The sequence below is a fragment of the Panthera uncia genome, assembly GCF_023721935.1.
Source record: "Panthera uncia isolate 11264 chromosome A3 unlocalized genomic scaffold, Puncia_PCG_1.0 HiC_scaffold_11, whole genome shotgun sequence".
NCBI classification, from domain to species: domain Eukaryota; kingdom Metazoa; phylum Chordata; class Mammalia; order Carnivora; family Felidae; genus Panthera; species Panthera uncia.
In genome coordinates, this window is record NW_026057578.1 from 34,255,716 (window position 1) to 34,269,189 (window position 13,474).

The window sequence follows — 13,474 nt, forward strand, 5'->3', positions numbered from 1 at the left end:
TTTAAAATTTATTTTTGAGAGAGAGAGAGAGAGAGAGAGAGAGAGCAGGAAAGTGGCAGAGAGAGAGAGGGAGACACAGAATCTGAAGCAGGCTCCAGGCTCTGAGCTGCCAGCACAGAGCCTGACACGGGGCTTGAACTCATGAGCAACAAGATCATGACTTGAGCCAAAGTCAGATGCTTAACTGACTGAGCTACCCAGGTGCCCCTCAAGCAGATTTTTTAAAAGCCATTGTGTGTAAGTGGCTCTGGTTTAAGCAAAAAGTCATTTACTGGAGCCATATCAAGAAAACAGCCATTTTGGGGATGCTACATGGATCGGGCAGAATGTTAAAATGTTGGAGGAGCCATATGCCTGGTTGTAAATACATTTTGGTTGGTGTCATATGGAAAAGGAATGGCATCCTCATTTTAAACTCTTAGTAATTAAAATATTGGGATCTTTTAAGTAGAGAGGGAAGGAATATATAATGGAATTCAAGATAGCGCACTTGACTTTCTGGCTTCCAGAGGATCACATGGGTTTAAAACACTTTTCAATTGGCTACATTTTTAAATAAACAAAACAAAACAGAAGGAGCATTTCTTTTTCCCTATACAGGAGCCCATGAAGAAATCTTTTTACCTTATAATTCACAGGCCAGAGGATCAAGTTTGAATATATCATTATTTATATCATTAATCCCTACACTATGGTATTTCCCAAGTATCAGTCATTCATGCTTTGTGCCATGAATATATTCCACCTGTATTATTTAATGCTTTTCACTTTTTTGGTCACAAATAAATGTACTTAAAAAGAAAACATTAAATCACTACCTTTTTTTTTTACATTCATTTATTTTTGATAGAGTGAGACAGAGCATGAGCGGGGGAGGGGCAGAGAGAGGGAGACACAGAATCTGAAGCAGGCTCCAGGCTTTGAGCTGTCAGCACAGAGCCTGACATGGGGCTCAAACCCACAAACCGTGAGATCATGACCTGAGCTGAAGTCAGACACAACCGACTGAGCCACCCAGGCGCCCCTAAATCACTACCTTAAATGGAAAACTCTAGGTGCCAGAAATAGTAGAGACATCCAATAAAAGGTAAAAAATGAAAACCAAATAGTGTCATTCAATCCTAAGTAGATGCCAGTGTTTGCCCCAAACCCCTGAGTCAAAGTCCTGCCCTTGCTTTATTGAGAGAGACAGTGAGAGACAGAGAGAGACAGAGAAAGAGAGAGAAGGGGAGGGGAGGGGAGAGAAGGGAGGGGAAGGCAAGGCAAGGCAAGGCAGAGGCAGAGGCAGAGTGGAGGGGAGGGGAGGGAAGGGAAGAGAAGGGAAGGGAGAGATAGTCATTTTTCCTGCTGGGAAATTCTGTGTTATTTTAGGTTCAATCCTTATACTACCTCAAATCATTCTGCAGTTTACCCGTGGCAGTGGCTCCTACAGCCTGGGAATCTCTTGTCTAAAATATGAAGATGTTGTGCTGCCTTCAGAATTATCTTGGGGAAAGTGAAGCAGAGGAATGTTGAAATGAATTCAGGCTTGTATTAGTTCAGCCAATCCAAGTAAAGCTATTGTCTGAATTATTAACCCTAAAGTATTCATCTGGTCCTTAGAAAACCTTTCAGATTGCTCTGTAGAAAGGACCATGGGTAATTTTTACCTAAGTTGTTATCTTTAGAGGAAGGTGTGGTTGTCCCTGGACTTTAAAACAGACTACTTAGAAAATGGCCCTAAATGAGCCTTGCTTCATCCTTGACACATACCCATTGGTTTGAAATATCAGACAGCTTTGGACCTCTTTCAAACACCCGTTAGAGGATCATTGGGACTAATGTCCCTTTCTCGGTTACCAAGATGACATTTCCTTGTATATGCAATCTCCATGATTAATATAGGATTATTATATTTTTTATTCTGTTGGGAAAAGTAAAAGGTATCTTTTCTTCTCCCAGTTTAACATAAATAAGGAGACTTAGTGTGTTCTCATATAACGAAAAGGGATCTTCCAATTCACAGACATAATTAGAGTTATCAATGTGAACAATAAATTAATCTGCATCAGAAGGTTTTGCTGATTATCTGATCGCATAATTTCCACATATTCTGATTACGTTTTTCTGATGTTCTTTACATTATATGAATTCTTAATCAAGATGATTCTATTAGCAGTGTCTCTTCTGTGTACAATGAGTCTTGTAATAGAGCTCAGCTTGATGAAAGTTTTAATAGACTTGAATATGGGGGAAAAAACTGGCTTCCTCTTTTTTAAAATATTATAGTTAAATGTTAAAATTAAGCATTATAGCTGCAAATAGGCATCAAGATCCTAAACGTGGCTTGTGTGGCTGGAGAAATGTCACCACTGTTTGCTGTTCCGTGTGCTGGTGAACTTCAGAAAACTTCTGGTAAGATTTTAGCCTGGTTAGGTGCTCACGGTCAGGCAGAAGTCGGGGCAGATTGTGGGAACCGCTGTTCACACTAACGTTACTGTGGGGTCTGGGTCTCCGAGGGGCTGCCATGCCATTCCAGCCAGGACCGTGTTGTGGGCAGGATCGGCCACTATTTGGTGGCTTAGAGGAAACCACCTTTATTTGCAGATTTCATCGCGTGGTGCCCTGATGCATTTCATTAGTAGATTGTGGCCAGGGCTGATCACTAACAGTTTTGCCGTGGCTTATTTAGATGCAGTCTGTAGTTGTCCTACTCTGTCCCGGGCTCTGTTTTGGAAACCAGATCTAGCTTTAGAAGTGTGGCCTGGTTTTAGGAATAAGATTAGTGAAGGTCAGGATAGTTAGATCCTCAAGGGTGTGGGTCATGTCTGTTTACACATCAGGATACACTTGGCAGGCACTCAGTAAGTAATATGGCAGATCAATGAGGGAACGGAGTTAAACTGGGCAACTGATATTTTTGGCATCATATCATTGTTGCTTGGTGACAGGAAACCACAACAAGATGGGGGGAGGGCAACAAATGTGTGTGTGTATGTGTGTGTGTGTGTGTGTGCACGCGCGCATGCACCTGTGTGTTTTATACCTTACTTAAGTAATAGAATCAATTCCAGTTTTTGGAACTAGAAGAGAATACAGAGAGTTATCTTGGAGTGAGTGACTGGTTTCTCACAATAAGTTTCCCTGACTGAAAAAGATAGTTACAGTCTCTTGAGAGACAGAAAAAAAGATGTCCAGGACTTCTGTTCCTTTCCTTTTTGTGTCTGGCAAGAAAAAAGAGCCTGTGAGACTTAGAATAAAGGGAAGCCATGTGGAAAACAGATAGTTTTCTTCCAGACTTCAGTCTCGAGGATTAGTAGAACATACTAGGAAATAAGGTTCTTTCTCTTGGGAAATTACTAATGCTGGCAGCTTGAAATAGCATGAAAAAGACTTTTAGTAGCAGCAGGTCTTCAGATAGTTTGCTAGAGAGTCAAAGGGCCCAAGTTGAGTGAAAGCAGAAAGAACGCCAGAATTATATTAGAAAGTGATTAAAACAGTGCAGTTTGGAACAGAAAGGCAGCCGACACGTTCTTAGCACCTACTATGTGTCAGGCCGTGGGATATGCATATAAATAGTAAGCACTTTTGAGACAACTGTTATTTGAGATGTCTTATATTTTATAGATACCATTATCCCCATTTTACAAATAAGGAAATTGAAGTTTATAAGGAGTCTGTAATTAATCCAAAACCACTCTAAGAGCTCATATGTGCAGTGCATCTAGAGTTTGAACCCAGGCCTGATTTCCCCAGGTTAAGCAGTCCCTTGCCTTTCTTATAATTGTATTCTATATTTAGGAATTATCCCGAGTGGTTCATAGCTTTTACCATTTTTAAGGAAAGAGTTCTATTTTTATAGGGAAGGTAACATTGGATTGTGGATTCAGTGTTTTGCATTTTAGCTAAGCTGTACCCGGGTGTGTCTGTGTGTTTTCATGGAGGTGGGGAGTGCTGGGGCAGGGGGATATCCAGGTGGTCCAAATCCTTAATATTTGAAGTGTGGTTCCCAGACCAGCTTCATCGGCATCACCTGGGAGTTGGCTAGAACCATAGAGTTCGGGCTCCACTGCAAACTTCCTGAATGACTGCATTTTTTTTTTTATTAAATTTTTTTTTCAACGTTTTTTATTTATTTTTGGGACAGAGCATGAACGGGGGAGGGGCAGAGAGAGAGGGAGACACAGAATCGGAAACAGGCTCCAGGCTCCAAGCCATCAGCCCAGAGCCTGACGCGGGGTTCGAACTCACGGACCGCGAGATCGTGACCTGGCTGAAGTCGGACGCTTAACCGACTGCGCCACCCAGGCGCCCCGACTGTCTGCATTTTTAACAGAATCCCTAGGTACTGTGTGTGCAGGTGAAAGTTTCAGAAACTCTGGCCCCAACCACTGTACTTTTGAGGCAACTGTCTGAGTGGTTGGCATGCTGTGCAAAAGCAGTAATATTAGTGATGGTAATAATTTATTATCCCAGTTTGTTGAGTGCCTCCTATATACCAGATGATATGCTGAGTGTTTGTCGTAGATTTTCTTATTTTAAAATTTTCAGTGACCCTGTGAGGTGGGTATTTCTGTTCCTATTTTAGAGACGAGAAAGCAGAGCTGTAGAGAGGTTAATAAGTAACTTGGACAAAATCAGAGAGCTCCGATGTGAACCCAGGTGTATCCGATTCCAGGCTGATACCCTTAACCACCATTTGATGCTGTCCAGCTTACCTTAAAAGCCAGGCTCTGTTAGTTACCAACATCAGGACGGTGATAGTAGGGAGGTCTGACTTGCGGCGTAGAGCACTGCCAGTTCACAACCTCTGTTCTGTGAAGTGAATCGTGTTTTATTGACTCTAAAGAGTGAGACAAAAATGAAGTTCTCTGTCTTGAATAATATCTGGCAGTGTTTCTGTTATGCTTTGTGTATTTTTTTCTTGGAGCAGGATAAAATATATAAACAAAAGAACTTAGGAAGCATTTTTGTTTGTGGATTCCATTCTAACTTTAAACATAACTATTTCAACTTTTACTGATAATTAGCTATGATTTAGTGATACTGATAATATTGAAAGGACATTTATAGGGATAACCAGTGATGCCATGAAAGATGTTGATTGCAGCTAACAAAGAGGGGAACATTGGTGAGTATATAAGTTCATATGATCTTTTAAAAAAATTTTTTAATATTTATCTTTGAGAGAGAGAGGGCAGGAGTAGGGGAGGAACAGAGAGAGAGCACGCGCAGGAGTAGGGGAGGGACAGAGAGAGAGAGAGAGAGAGAGAGAGAGAGAGAGAGAGAGAGAATTTGAAGCAGGCTCCAGACTCCAGGCTGTCAGCACTGAGCCTGACGCGGGGCTTAAACCCATGAACCACGAGATCATGACCTGAGCCAAAGTTAGACGCTTAACCGACTGAGCCACCCAGGTGCCCCAAAGTTCTTATCTTTAATTTTAGTTTATTTCTTCAAAGACTGTTTTTTCTTGCTTTTGTCCTTTCTTTCATGATTCAGTAGGTGGTTGGTCTAGGCACATGGAGTTGGCAGTGTTTGTTAGCATGTCCTTACCATGCTTTAAAATAATCCTCTCTGCTAAGTTATCTTTTGTTCCCTAGAACAATGCGTCGACTTTACCTTGAGTATACAGAGTCCTTGGCTTTCCATTCCATCTTTATGGATGTTGAAAGGATCAAGGGTGCTATTATATAATTGGTTTTTTTAAATTGTTTTACTTTTTAATAGACTTTTGGGGGGGAAAGGAGGTAGAAGTGTGATGTGTGTGTGTGTGTGTGTGTGTGTGTGTGTGTGTGTGTGTGTTTTGGGATTTTGGGGAGAGGAAGGAGAAAGGAAAGAGTCAGATCTGCCTGAACCTAAAAGGTTTCTTCTTCGTTATGTCCCAGGATATGAACATGCTGATACTTCCTTAAAGTCCTTAGTACTGAGAGTCAAAAAATAGGCTTAATGTACAGTTTAGAGCTACTACGGGGAAAGATGCTGTATAATATATACTAAAGGGAATTGGTAAAGAGTGTTGTTTACCCTGGAAACACAGCCTTCATTCATGTTCACTGGTTTTATGGTATTCCAGTAACACTGCTCTGTCTTGTTGAGGCTGCTTACCTGGCCGTGTCAAATAGGTAAAGCTGTCTCTCTATCAACTCATTAAGAAAAGCCAAAATAGAAGTCTTGTTCTCATTAAACATTCTTACGTTCTTCCTTTCCACACAGTTCTAAAAAAAACCTGTTTTTTAAATTCCCAGGCGTTTCTGGTGGTGTGCTAGTTAACACTTAACACCTGGCTCTGGGGAGGGGGCAGGAAACTTGGTTCGCACTGTCTGCAGACTGCCATGGTGAGGTGCTCCCACCAGCACTGGACGTGGGAAGAGAGGCCCACCCTTGTCTTTTGCTGGCAGTGTAGCCTAGCTCAGCACACCGCTGATTTTGGCACTGAGAGATTTGAAAGGAAAGAGGCGGTTAGAGGGAGGCAGTGGCGAGGCAGGAAAACTAAAGAATGGAGAAAGCAATTAGAAACTTCAAGCAAGTTGGGAGGTGAGGGTTTCTGGTTCAAGGGAATTTGGGTGAACGTGTCCATTCTTTTCCCTGGAACTGCAGAGATGAAAACCTTCACGGAAAAGTGGAGAGGGGGTAATCTTCACTGAGAGAAGGAAATGGCTAACCCCTAATTGTTCAGACTCTAAAGCATGTCTGCCAAATTTGGTGATGTTTGGAGCAACTCCAAGGAAGGTTCAAGGACAGCTCCCCTAGTGCCCCGACTGGTGGGGGCTCTGCAAAGCTGAGGCAGAAAGCCCTTACTTGGAACAGAGAGCTTGAAGGCACAGGTGGGTCTCCCCAGAAGTAGGGCTTGCTCCGAGAGTTTGAGGTTTTCTTTGTGTCTTGGGTTATCTGCGCTTTTTTTCTTTCTATAATTTAAGTGTATAAAACTGTCTTTTTGTGTGTGTGATAATTATCATAGTTGTGAGTAATAACAAACCTTACATTCATTGATTTACTAACTTTATACAGTATCTGTTGACTCCTAGATATGAAAATTAAAAAAAAAAATGAACAGTCCTACTTCCTCTCATCTTTTCATCCAATCTCTTGGTTATATTGTTGTTTTTATATCAAGATCTATAATTTTCTTTTTGCATAGTTACTATACCTGTATTGACTTTATTTTCTAGATTTATTGAGATAGAAGTGACATATAACATTGTGTAAGTTTAAAATGTACACCTTTAGGGGTGCCTGGGTGACTCAGTCGGTTAAATGTCTTTTTTTTTTTTTTAATATTGAGAGAGCACATGCATGAGTGGGGGGAAGGGCAGAGAGAGGGGGACTACAGGATCAGGATCCCTGACAACAGGGAGCCAGCTCCTTAAGGGGCTGAACTCAAGAACTGTGAGATCATGCCCTGAGGCGAAGTCGGAGGCTTACTGAGCCACTCAGGCGCCCAAGCATTTGAATCTTGATCTCAGCTCAGGTCTTGATCCTGGGGTTGTTAGTTCAAGCCCTGCATTGGGCTCCATGCTGGGTGTGGAGCGTACTTAAACAGAATTGAATATAGAGTGTACACCTTCCCCTCCCCTCTTTCTTGAATGTTTTTATTATTGCACTGGTCAATTGAACGTAAAAGGAGAAAATGGAGAGGTTAAAGGTATCACAGGGCTGTGGTCCTTTTACACACTTCACATGTGTAGTCATAATTTTGTTTATGGCTGTATTTGAGTAGGGCTGTATTTATTTTCCAGCTTTAATGAGCCATAATTGGTGTATATTACCATTGTGTAGGTTTAAGGTCTACGTGATGATTTGAATACGTGTCTTGTCGAATGACTTTTAAAATAAGGGTCGTTAACACCTTCATCACTTCAAATATTATTTGTGTGTGGTGAGATTTATAACCTTTTCATAACATGCTGTACACCATCATTGCCTGGCTCCATTTCATATTTAAAGTATATTCCAAAAAGGAACAGCAAAGGAAAATATCAAACCAGGAAGCCTGAAAAAATGAAATGGTAGAATTCAGATCACCTGGTTATTAGAAACCATAATTGAAATGGGATAGATTCATTCATTAGAAGGAAACTGTTTTGAATATGAGCCACCTAAAAGTGATTACAGGTGAATGCATGCTAAAGCTCAGCAGTGGTGGTAATTAATATGAAAGATGGAGTTTTTACTTTTAATTTTGTCTTCTGTGGGCTGAACTGTTTAATTAAACAAACCTGTGTTACTTTCACAATGGTTAAGACCTCTCAGCCTATATCCATTTATTATAATGAGACACAGATGGGTGTTCCTCATGGTAAACAGGGACTCTGGTTAGCTCCCTGGTTTTTGCTAAACAGTGGCTAAAAGAACGTCTTGAGATACTGTAATAACATGATATGTGTCTTGAATTTGTCCAGAGCTTTGGAGTTTGTATTTTTCTTTTTTTAAAGTTATTTGTTTGAGGGAGGGAGAGGCAGAGAGAGGGGGAGACCATCTCAAGCAGGCTCTACACTGTCAGTGCGGAGCCCAATGTGGGGCTCAAACTCACTCACGAACCGTGAGATCGTGATCTGAGCAGAAATCAAGAGTCAGATGCTCAATTGACCGAGCCACCCAGGCGCCCCTGTATTTTTCTTTTGATTCTCATGCAGCTTCATGACATTATTATTTTATGTGACTTTTATTGCTTGTTTTACAGATGAAGAAAATAAGGCTCAGGGAAATTAAGCTCCTTGCTAAACATCACACCATCCTGTATTCTTTGAATCATTTTTTAAGTAAAATAATTGTTTCTCAATGTATTAGTCTCTTCAATAGAGAATTCTATTCAGTAGAATCTATATGAATTAAGGCAATTTGAAAATCATATTCAATATCTTACTGGAAGGATTAGAGGAATGTAACTCATTTTAGGAAGATTTTCGCCTTTAAAATGACATAGTTGGGAAAAATTGCTTGTGTGGAGTAGTGTGCTCTGGAGTAGCTGGGGCGGTTGGACAACAGTTCAGAGTTCACTTAATTATCTCGGTGCAACAGCTGTGAACCACCAGTCTGTTTTGGTTCTATCCTGAAATCCTGCTTCTTCATACAAATGAGGGTGGTAGACTGTGGGGATCTGTGGGGGATTACAGGACCCTAAGATTCAAGATAAATGGAAGTGTTTGAAGTGGGAGTCAGGTGTTTACACATGGTCTGCTGGTGGCAGATGACTCCGTTTTCCTCTTTGTGAGTCTGTGTGTCAAAGTGGCTGACCTATGCACATATGGATGCAATTGGTATTGCATTTGGGTGATTTTAATGCTTACACCTGGCTTGGTGTTAGTATTTTTTTTTGCCTGGGGTGCCCTCTCCGTAGGATACATTGGCTGGATGTTAATATCTGAGGTCTGACATTCGACTTTTGAGGACAAATGGGTAACCATGGTGTAGCCGTGTGCCCACTATCATAACTGTCGAGGTCTAAAGCAACATGTCCAGCTTCTTGAGGATAGAGGCCATCCTCTACCTCCTATTTTCCTGTGTAACTTGAATATAGTAGTATGCTTCCATTCCACATGCTTTCATTGAGAAAAGTTTAGCCTGATGATGATGAGTAATCTGGAAATGGATCACATTGTAATTTCAGAGCTATAGTGCAAGTTGAGATAGATGGGAAGCCTGATAATAGCTTTTCTAAGTGCTTTGGAAACTAATCACGATGTCAGGTTTGTTGCTTAAAAACTGGCAAGTGGAATCTAGTTATTAGCATTTCCCAAATTAGTCTCCTGAGATACAGTTCTCTCTGAACGGCCCTCGAAGGGTTTCGTGATTAAGTAAGTTTGGGAAGCAATGCAAAAAACTTAATAGATTGAATGCGAACATATTAAAAATTCAGAAATCCTGCAGTATACGATTCTAGTGATGTTTATGTAGGTTGACCATCCTAAAACTTTACCCTGGAACGTCGTTTTGTGAAACGTTTTATGTTCTCTGGCACATGTTGGCAAAAGCTGATTTTTTTTTTCATTGCCATGCTAGCGCTGATGGGTGGATAAATCCCGTATGTATAAGTATGTGTTAGCATCTTAACGTGATGTAGAATTAAAATCCTCTTGATCTATTTAGAGGACAAAAGTCTATTTCACTATCTAGGCAAGGAAGATGATCTCCAGATCTCACTTTGGATATTCTTTTCTTTATATCCACATGACTAGTAACCTGAAAGTTCAAAAAGTTTGATTTCCTTTCTTGAACCCTGTGGGATTATAAAGGAGGAAAACAGGCAAAGGTGGCAGCCAGATGGGGAAGTGGAAACAAAGGTCCTCAGCAACATGTAAGTTACTACATTTCCTCAATTGTGGGCATTGGGTTCTGCTTTCCTTAACGTTTGTATCTTGAATCTTTTGTGGCCTTCCTTATAGAAAAAAAACCTAAAGGTTTGTTTTCGGGAAGAGTTCAAGGGGAGGTTGCACATTTTACCCTGCCTGTTGATAAACCCCAACGTCTGATCAAGTGGTACTTCTGGTGTGCAGGGCCTCTTACTCATTCCTGGGCAGCTCCTCGGCAAGATGCCTGTAAAAAGCATTTGCTTGCATTTGTTGTTCTGCTTGGAAGGGTGAACAGCGTCTCTCTTAGCCGCTCTGTCTGGATATTTTGTTGTGGCTGTGGGCACTGTTCGCCTGGCCTCTCACTTTGTGGCCAAGGGGTGGGACTCTGCGGAGAGGACCAGTCTTGTTAACGTTCGTTTGCTGGTGCGGGAGCTTGCTCATCCCCAGCGTCTTGCCCCCCTCCTTCCCTTCTGGAAAGAGTGAGCTTATCCTAAAAAGAGTGGTCGTCCCTGCACTTCTCAGCCTGCATCAGGCATACTCTTGAGAGCCTGTTTCTGACTGGGTGAAGTCTAAATCCTACTGTCTCCTTTTCAGGTAAGAGAACATACTGAAAAATGGCTGTATGAGTGGCAGTTAAGATTTACAAAGGGGGGGTAGTTTTGGGTAAGTTTGCTTTTTTTTTTTTTTTTTTTTTTTTAAATAGCTTGTAGAAGGGCTACCACAATTTTGCTTTCATGGTCCCTGAAGGGGTAGTGGTAGAAAAGAAAATACTGTTGTCTTTAAATTTCTCACGCCACTCAAACTTTTTTATGAAGATTGTTTTATTTATTATTTTTTTCTTCAGACTTTCTAATAACGGAGAAACCCAAGACAAAATTAAGACAAAGTGTATTAGACACTGTCTTGCGGTAATTCTGGCATTAGATACGGATTTCTTGTCTCTTTAAAAAAAATTCCCTAAACCTAACTGTAACTCAAGTAGATTTTTCAGTAGGGCATTTCTCATATGATTTGATTGGTAGTATTTTTCTGTGTCATTTAGCATTTTGCAAATCTGTTTTAAAAATTACGTATGTGGGGGCAGGGGGAATATGGGAAATCTCTGTACCTTTCATCCAGTTTTACTACGAATCTAAAACTACTCTAAAAAATAAAGTCTAGCAAAAAAATTTTTTAACCAGTCTCTTAAATATTTTCTGTGAATACTTCAGTATGATGCAATAAAGCACAGAGTGTTGAACATTGAATATTTTTTCCATCATGCATAAATTGCTACAAAGTTAATTGATTTTTATTTTTTGTAATTAGCAATAAAACTATAGGACCTATTACAATACTATGTTTGGATTTCCACATTTTTGGTTCAACTGTATTAAGGTAGGCAGAATGATTGTTTTTGAAAGTCTCTTCTTAAATAAGTGAGGATGAAAATTTACTTTGTACCTACTGGAAATGTACTGATCCATTGTCTTGGAAGGTTAATCAGACACCATGTAAAATTCCTTCCTGAAGTAATAGAATGGAAATTAATAACTTCAGATTTGGTTTATGTGTTTGGTGACAGTCTTTTTAAAAACCATTTTCCTGTGACGACCCGTATTCAGGGACAAAGGAGTGATGGTAAAGTATAAAACTTGCAGTTAGCACAGAAGAACTGGCTTCTGATGGCTTTAGAAAAATACTTCATGTTTGTGTACTTTATTTTGTCAGGGATGTTTTAGTACCTTTAAAGACATGTCACTATGAAAAAAGGTGAAACCTTTAGCTTTGTGTGAACCACGACAAGCCACAGATATGAGCATTAAACAATCTTTATTATAATGATTGAAATAAACAAAACATCAAAATCAATTTTAGACAGATGTGTACATGAATAAAATGTGACATTCTGTGGCTATTTTTAAGGGGATTGAAGAACTTTCACAGCTGGCTCTTACTGTTGGAACAGACAGCTGCCTGAACTCTTGATTGTTACCTGTTGAAGAAAACCCTTTATACGCTTCTTCTATCGAACAGCAATTACATGCAAAGTGATCCACTCTCCAGAGACAGGCAGAATATTGCAGGATATGAAACCTGGCCAGATGTTCAAAACTGGTTCAACTGTGTTTCATTTTGATAGACTTGGTGGGGGCGGGTGGGGGGGCATGCTTTGGGGCTGGAGGTGGTTGTGCTGCACAGGTGGAGGCTAGGACTGAAGCCTCCCAAAGAGGGGCCGTTGTCGGAGGAAGGTGCTTACAGCGGACCAGTGTCCAGGGTTTACTACTCACCTATTTGCCTGTACCTGTCTTCTGTGTCTGAAGTTAAAGCTCTGCTATTGAGGGGTGCCTGGGTAGCTCAGTCCGTTAAGTGTCGGGACTCTTGATTTCAGGTCTTGTCATGATCCCAGGGTCATGGGGTCGGGCCCATGCTGTGTGTGGAGGCTGCTTAAGATTCTCTCTCTCCCTTGCCCTGTGTTCTCCCCTGCATGCATGTCCTCTCTCCTCTCTCCCCTCCCCCCTCCCACCCCCGCAAAACAAAAACTATTGAGAAGCTTTGAGTTATCAAGGCTTGGTCTGCAGGCTTGTAAGCTCTCTCCCTGCTTCTCACACTTGAATGTGAATATGAATCACCTGTGATTGGGTTAAATGGTAAATTCTAACAGCAGGTGTTGGATGAGGCCTGAGATTTTGTAGTTCTAACAAGCCCCCAGGTGTTGCTAATGCTCCGGGTTCAGCGACCACACTTTGCCTGGTGAGGAGCCTCAGTATCAATACCTACTCGGGTGGTTATTTTTAACATATTAGACATGGTCTAGTCAGCACCAGCTGATCAGTTTGCAAAGCCAATAACTGAGCATGCGATGGAGGTGAATTGACGAACTGTAGACACTGGCCCGTTCATAGATGATGTAAGTGATGTGTGACCTACTGGTTTCTCTGGAAGGAACGTGGGGCATTGTAACCTGCGATGTAAACTGCTCTAGCAGTTCCTTCCTGGGACTCCTGGTCGCCTGCAGCCCTGCCCCTTGCCCCTTCAGTACAAACCTCTTTCTCTGCTCTGCTGCCACTACCCACACCTCCTCTGCTTCTTCTGCTGTCACTTCCCACCCATTAGGAGCCTTTTACTGCCTTGGGTTTGACTCATGTCTTGGACCTGGGTCTTCTGACAGCATCTTCTGCACAGCCTGGCTTGCAGCTGCCCTACTTCAGCTCACTGATTTTCTT

The 13,474-nt window shown here is 41.3% G+C and overlaps 1 protein-coding gene across 5 annotated transcripts in view; it reads left to right on the forward strand.

Moving 5' to 3' along the window:
* Positions 1–13,474, forward strand: part of PLCB4 (phospholipase C beta 4) — a 423,595-nt gene that overhangs the window by 100,406 nt on the left and 309,715 nt on the right. For 3 of the 5 annotated variants that reach the window (XM_049651128.1, XM_049651126.1, XM_049651130.1), the window contains exon 1: positions 10,396–10,862. The exons of the other annotated variants lie outside the window; for them this stretch is intronic. The gene's annotated coding sequence lies outside the window, so the exon portion shown is untranslated. Of the gene's footprint in view, positions 1–10,395; positions 10,863–13,474 lie in introns of those variants that run through there. 5 annotated transcript variants of the gene reach the window in all.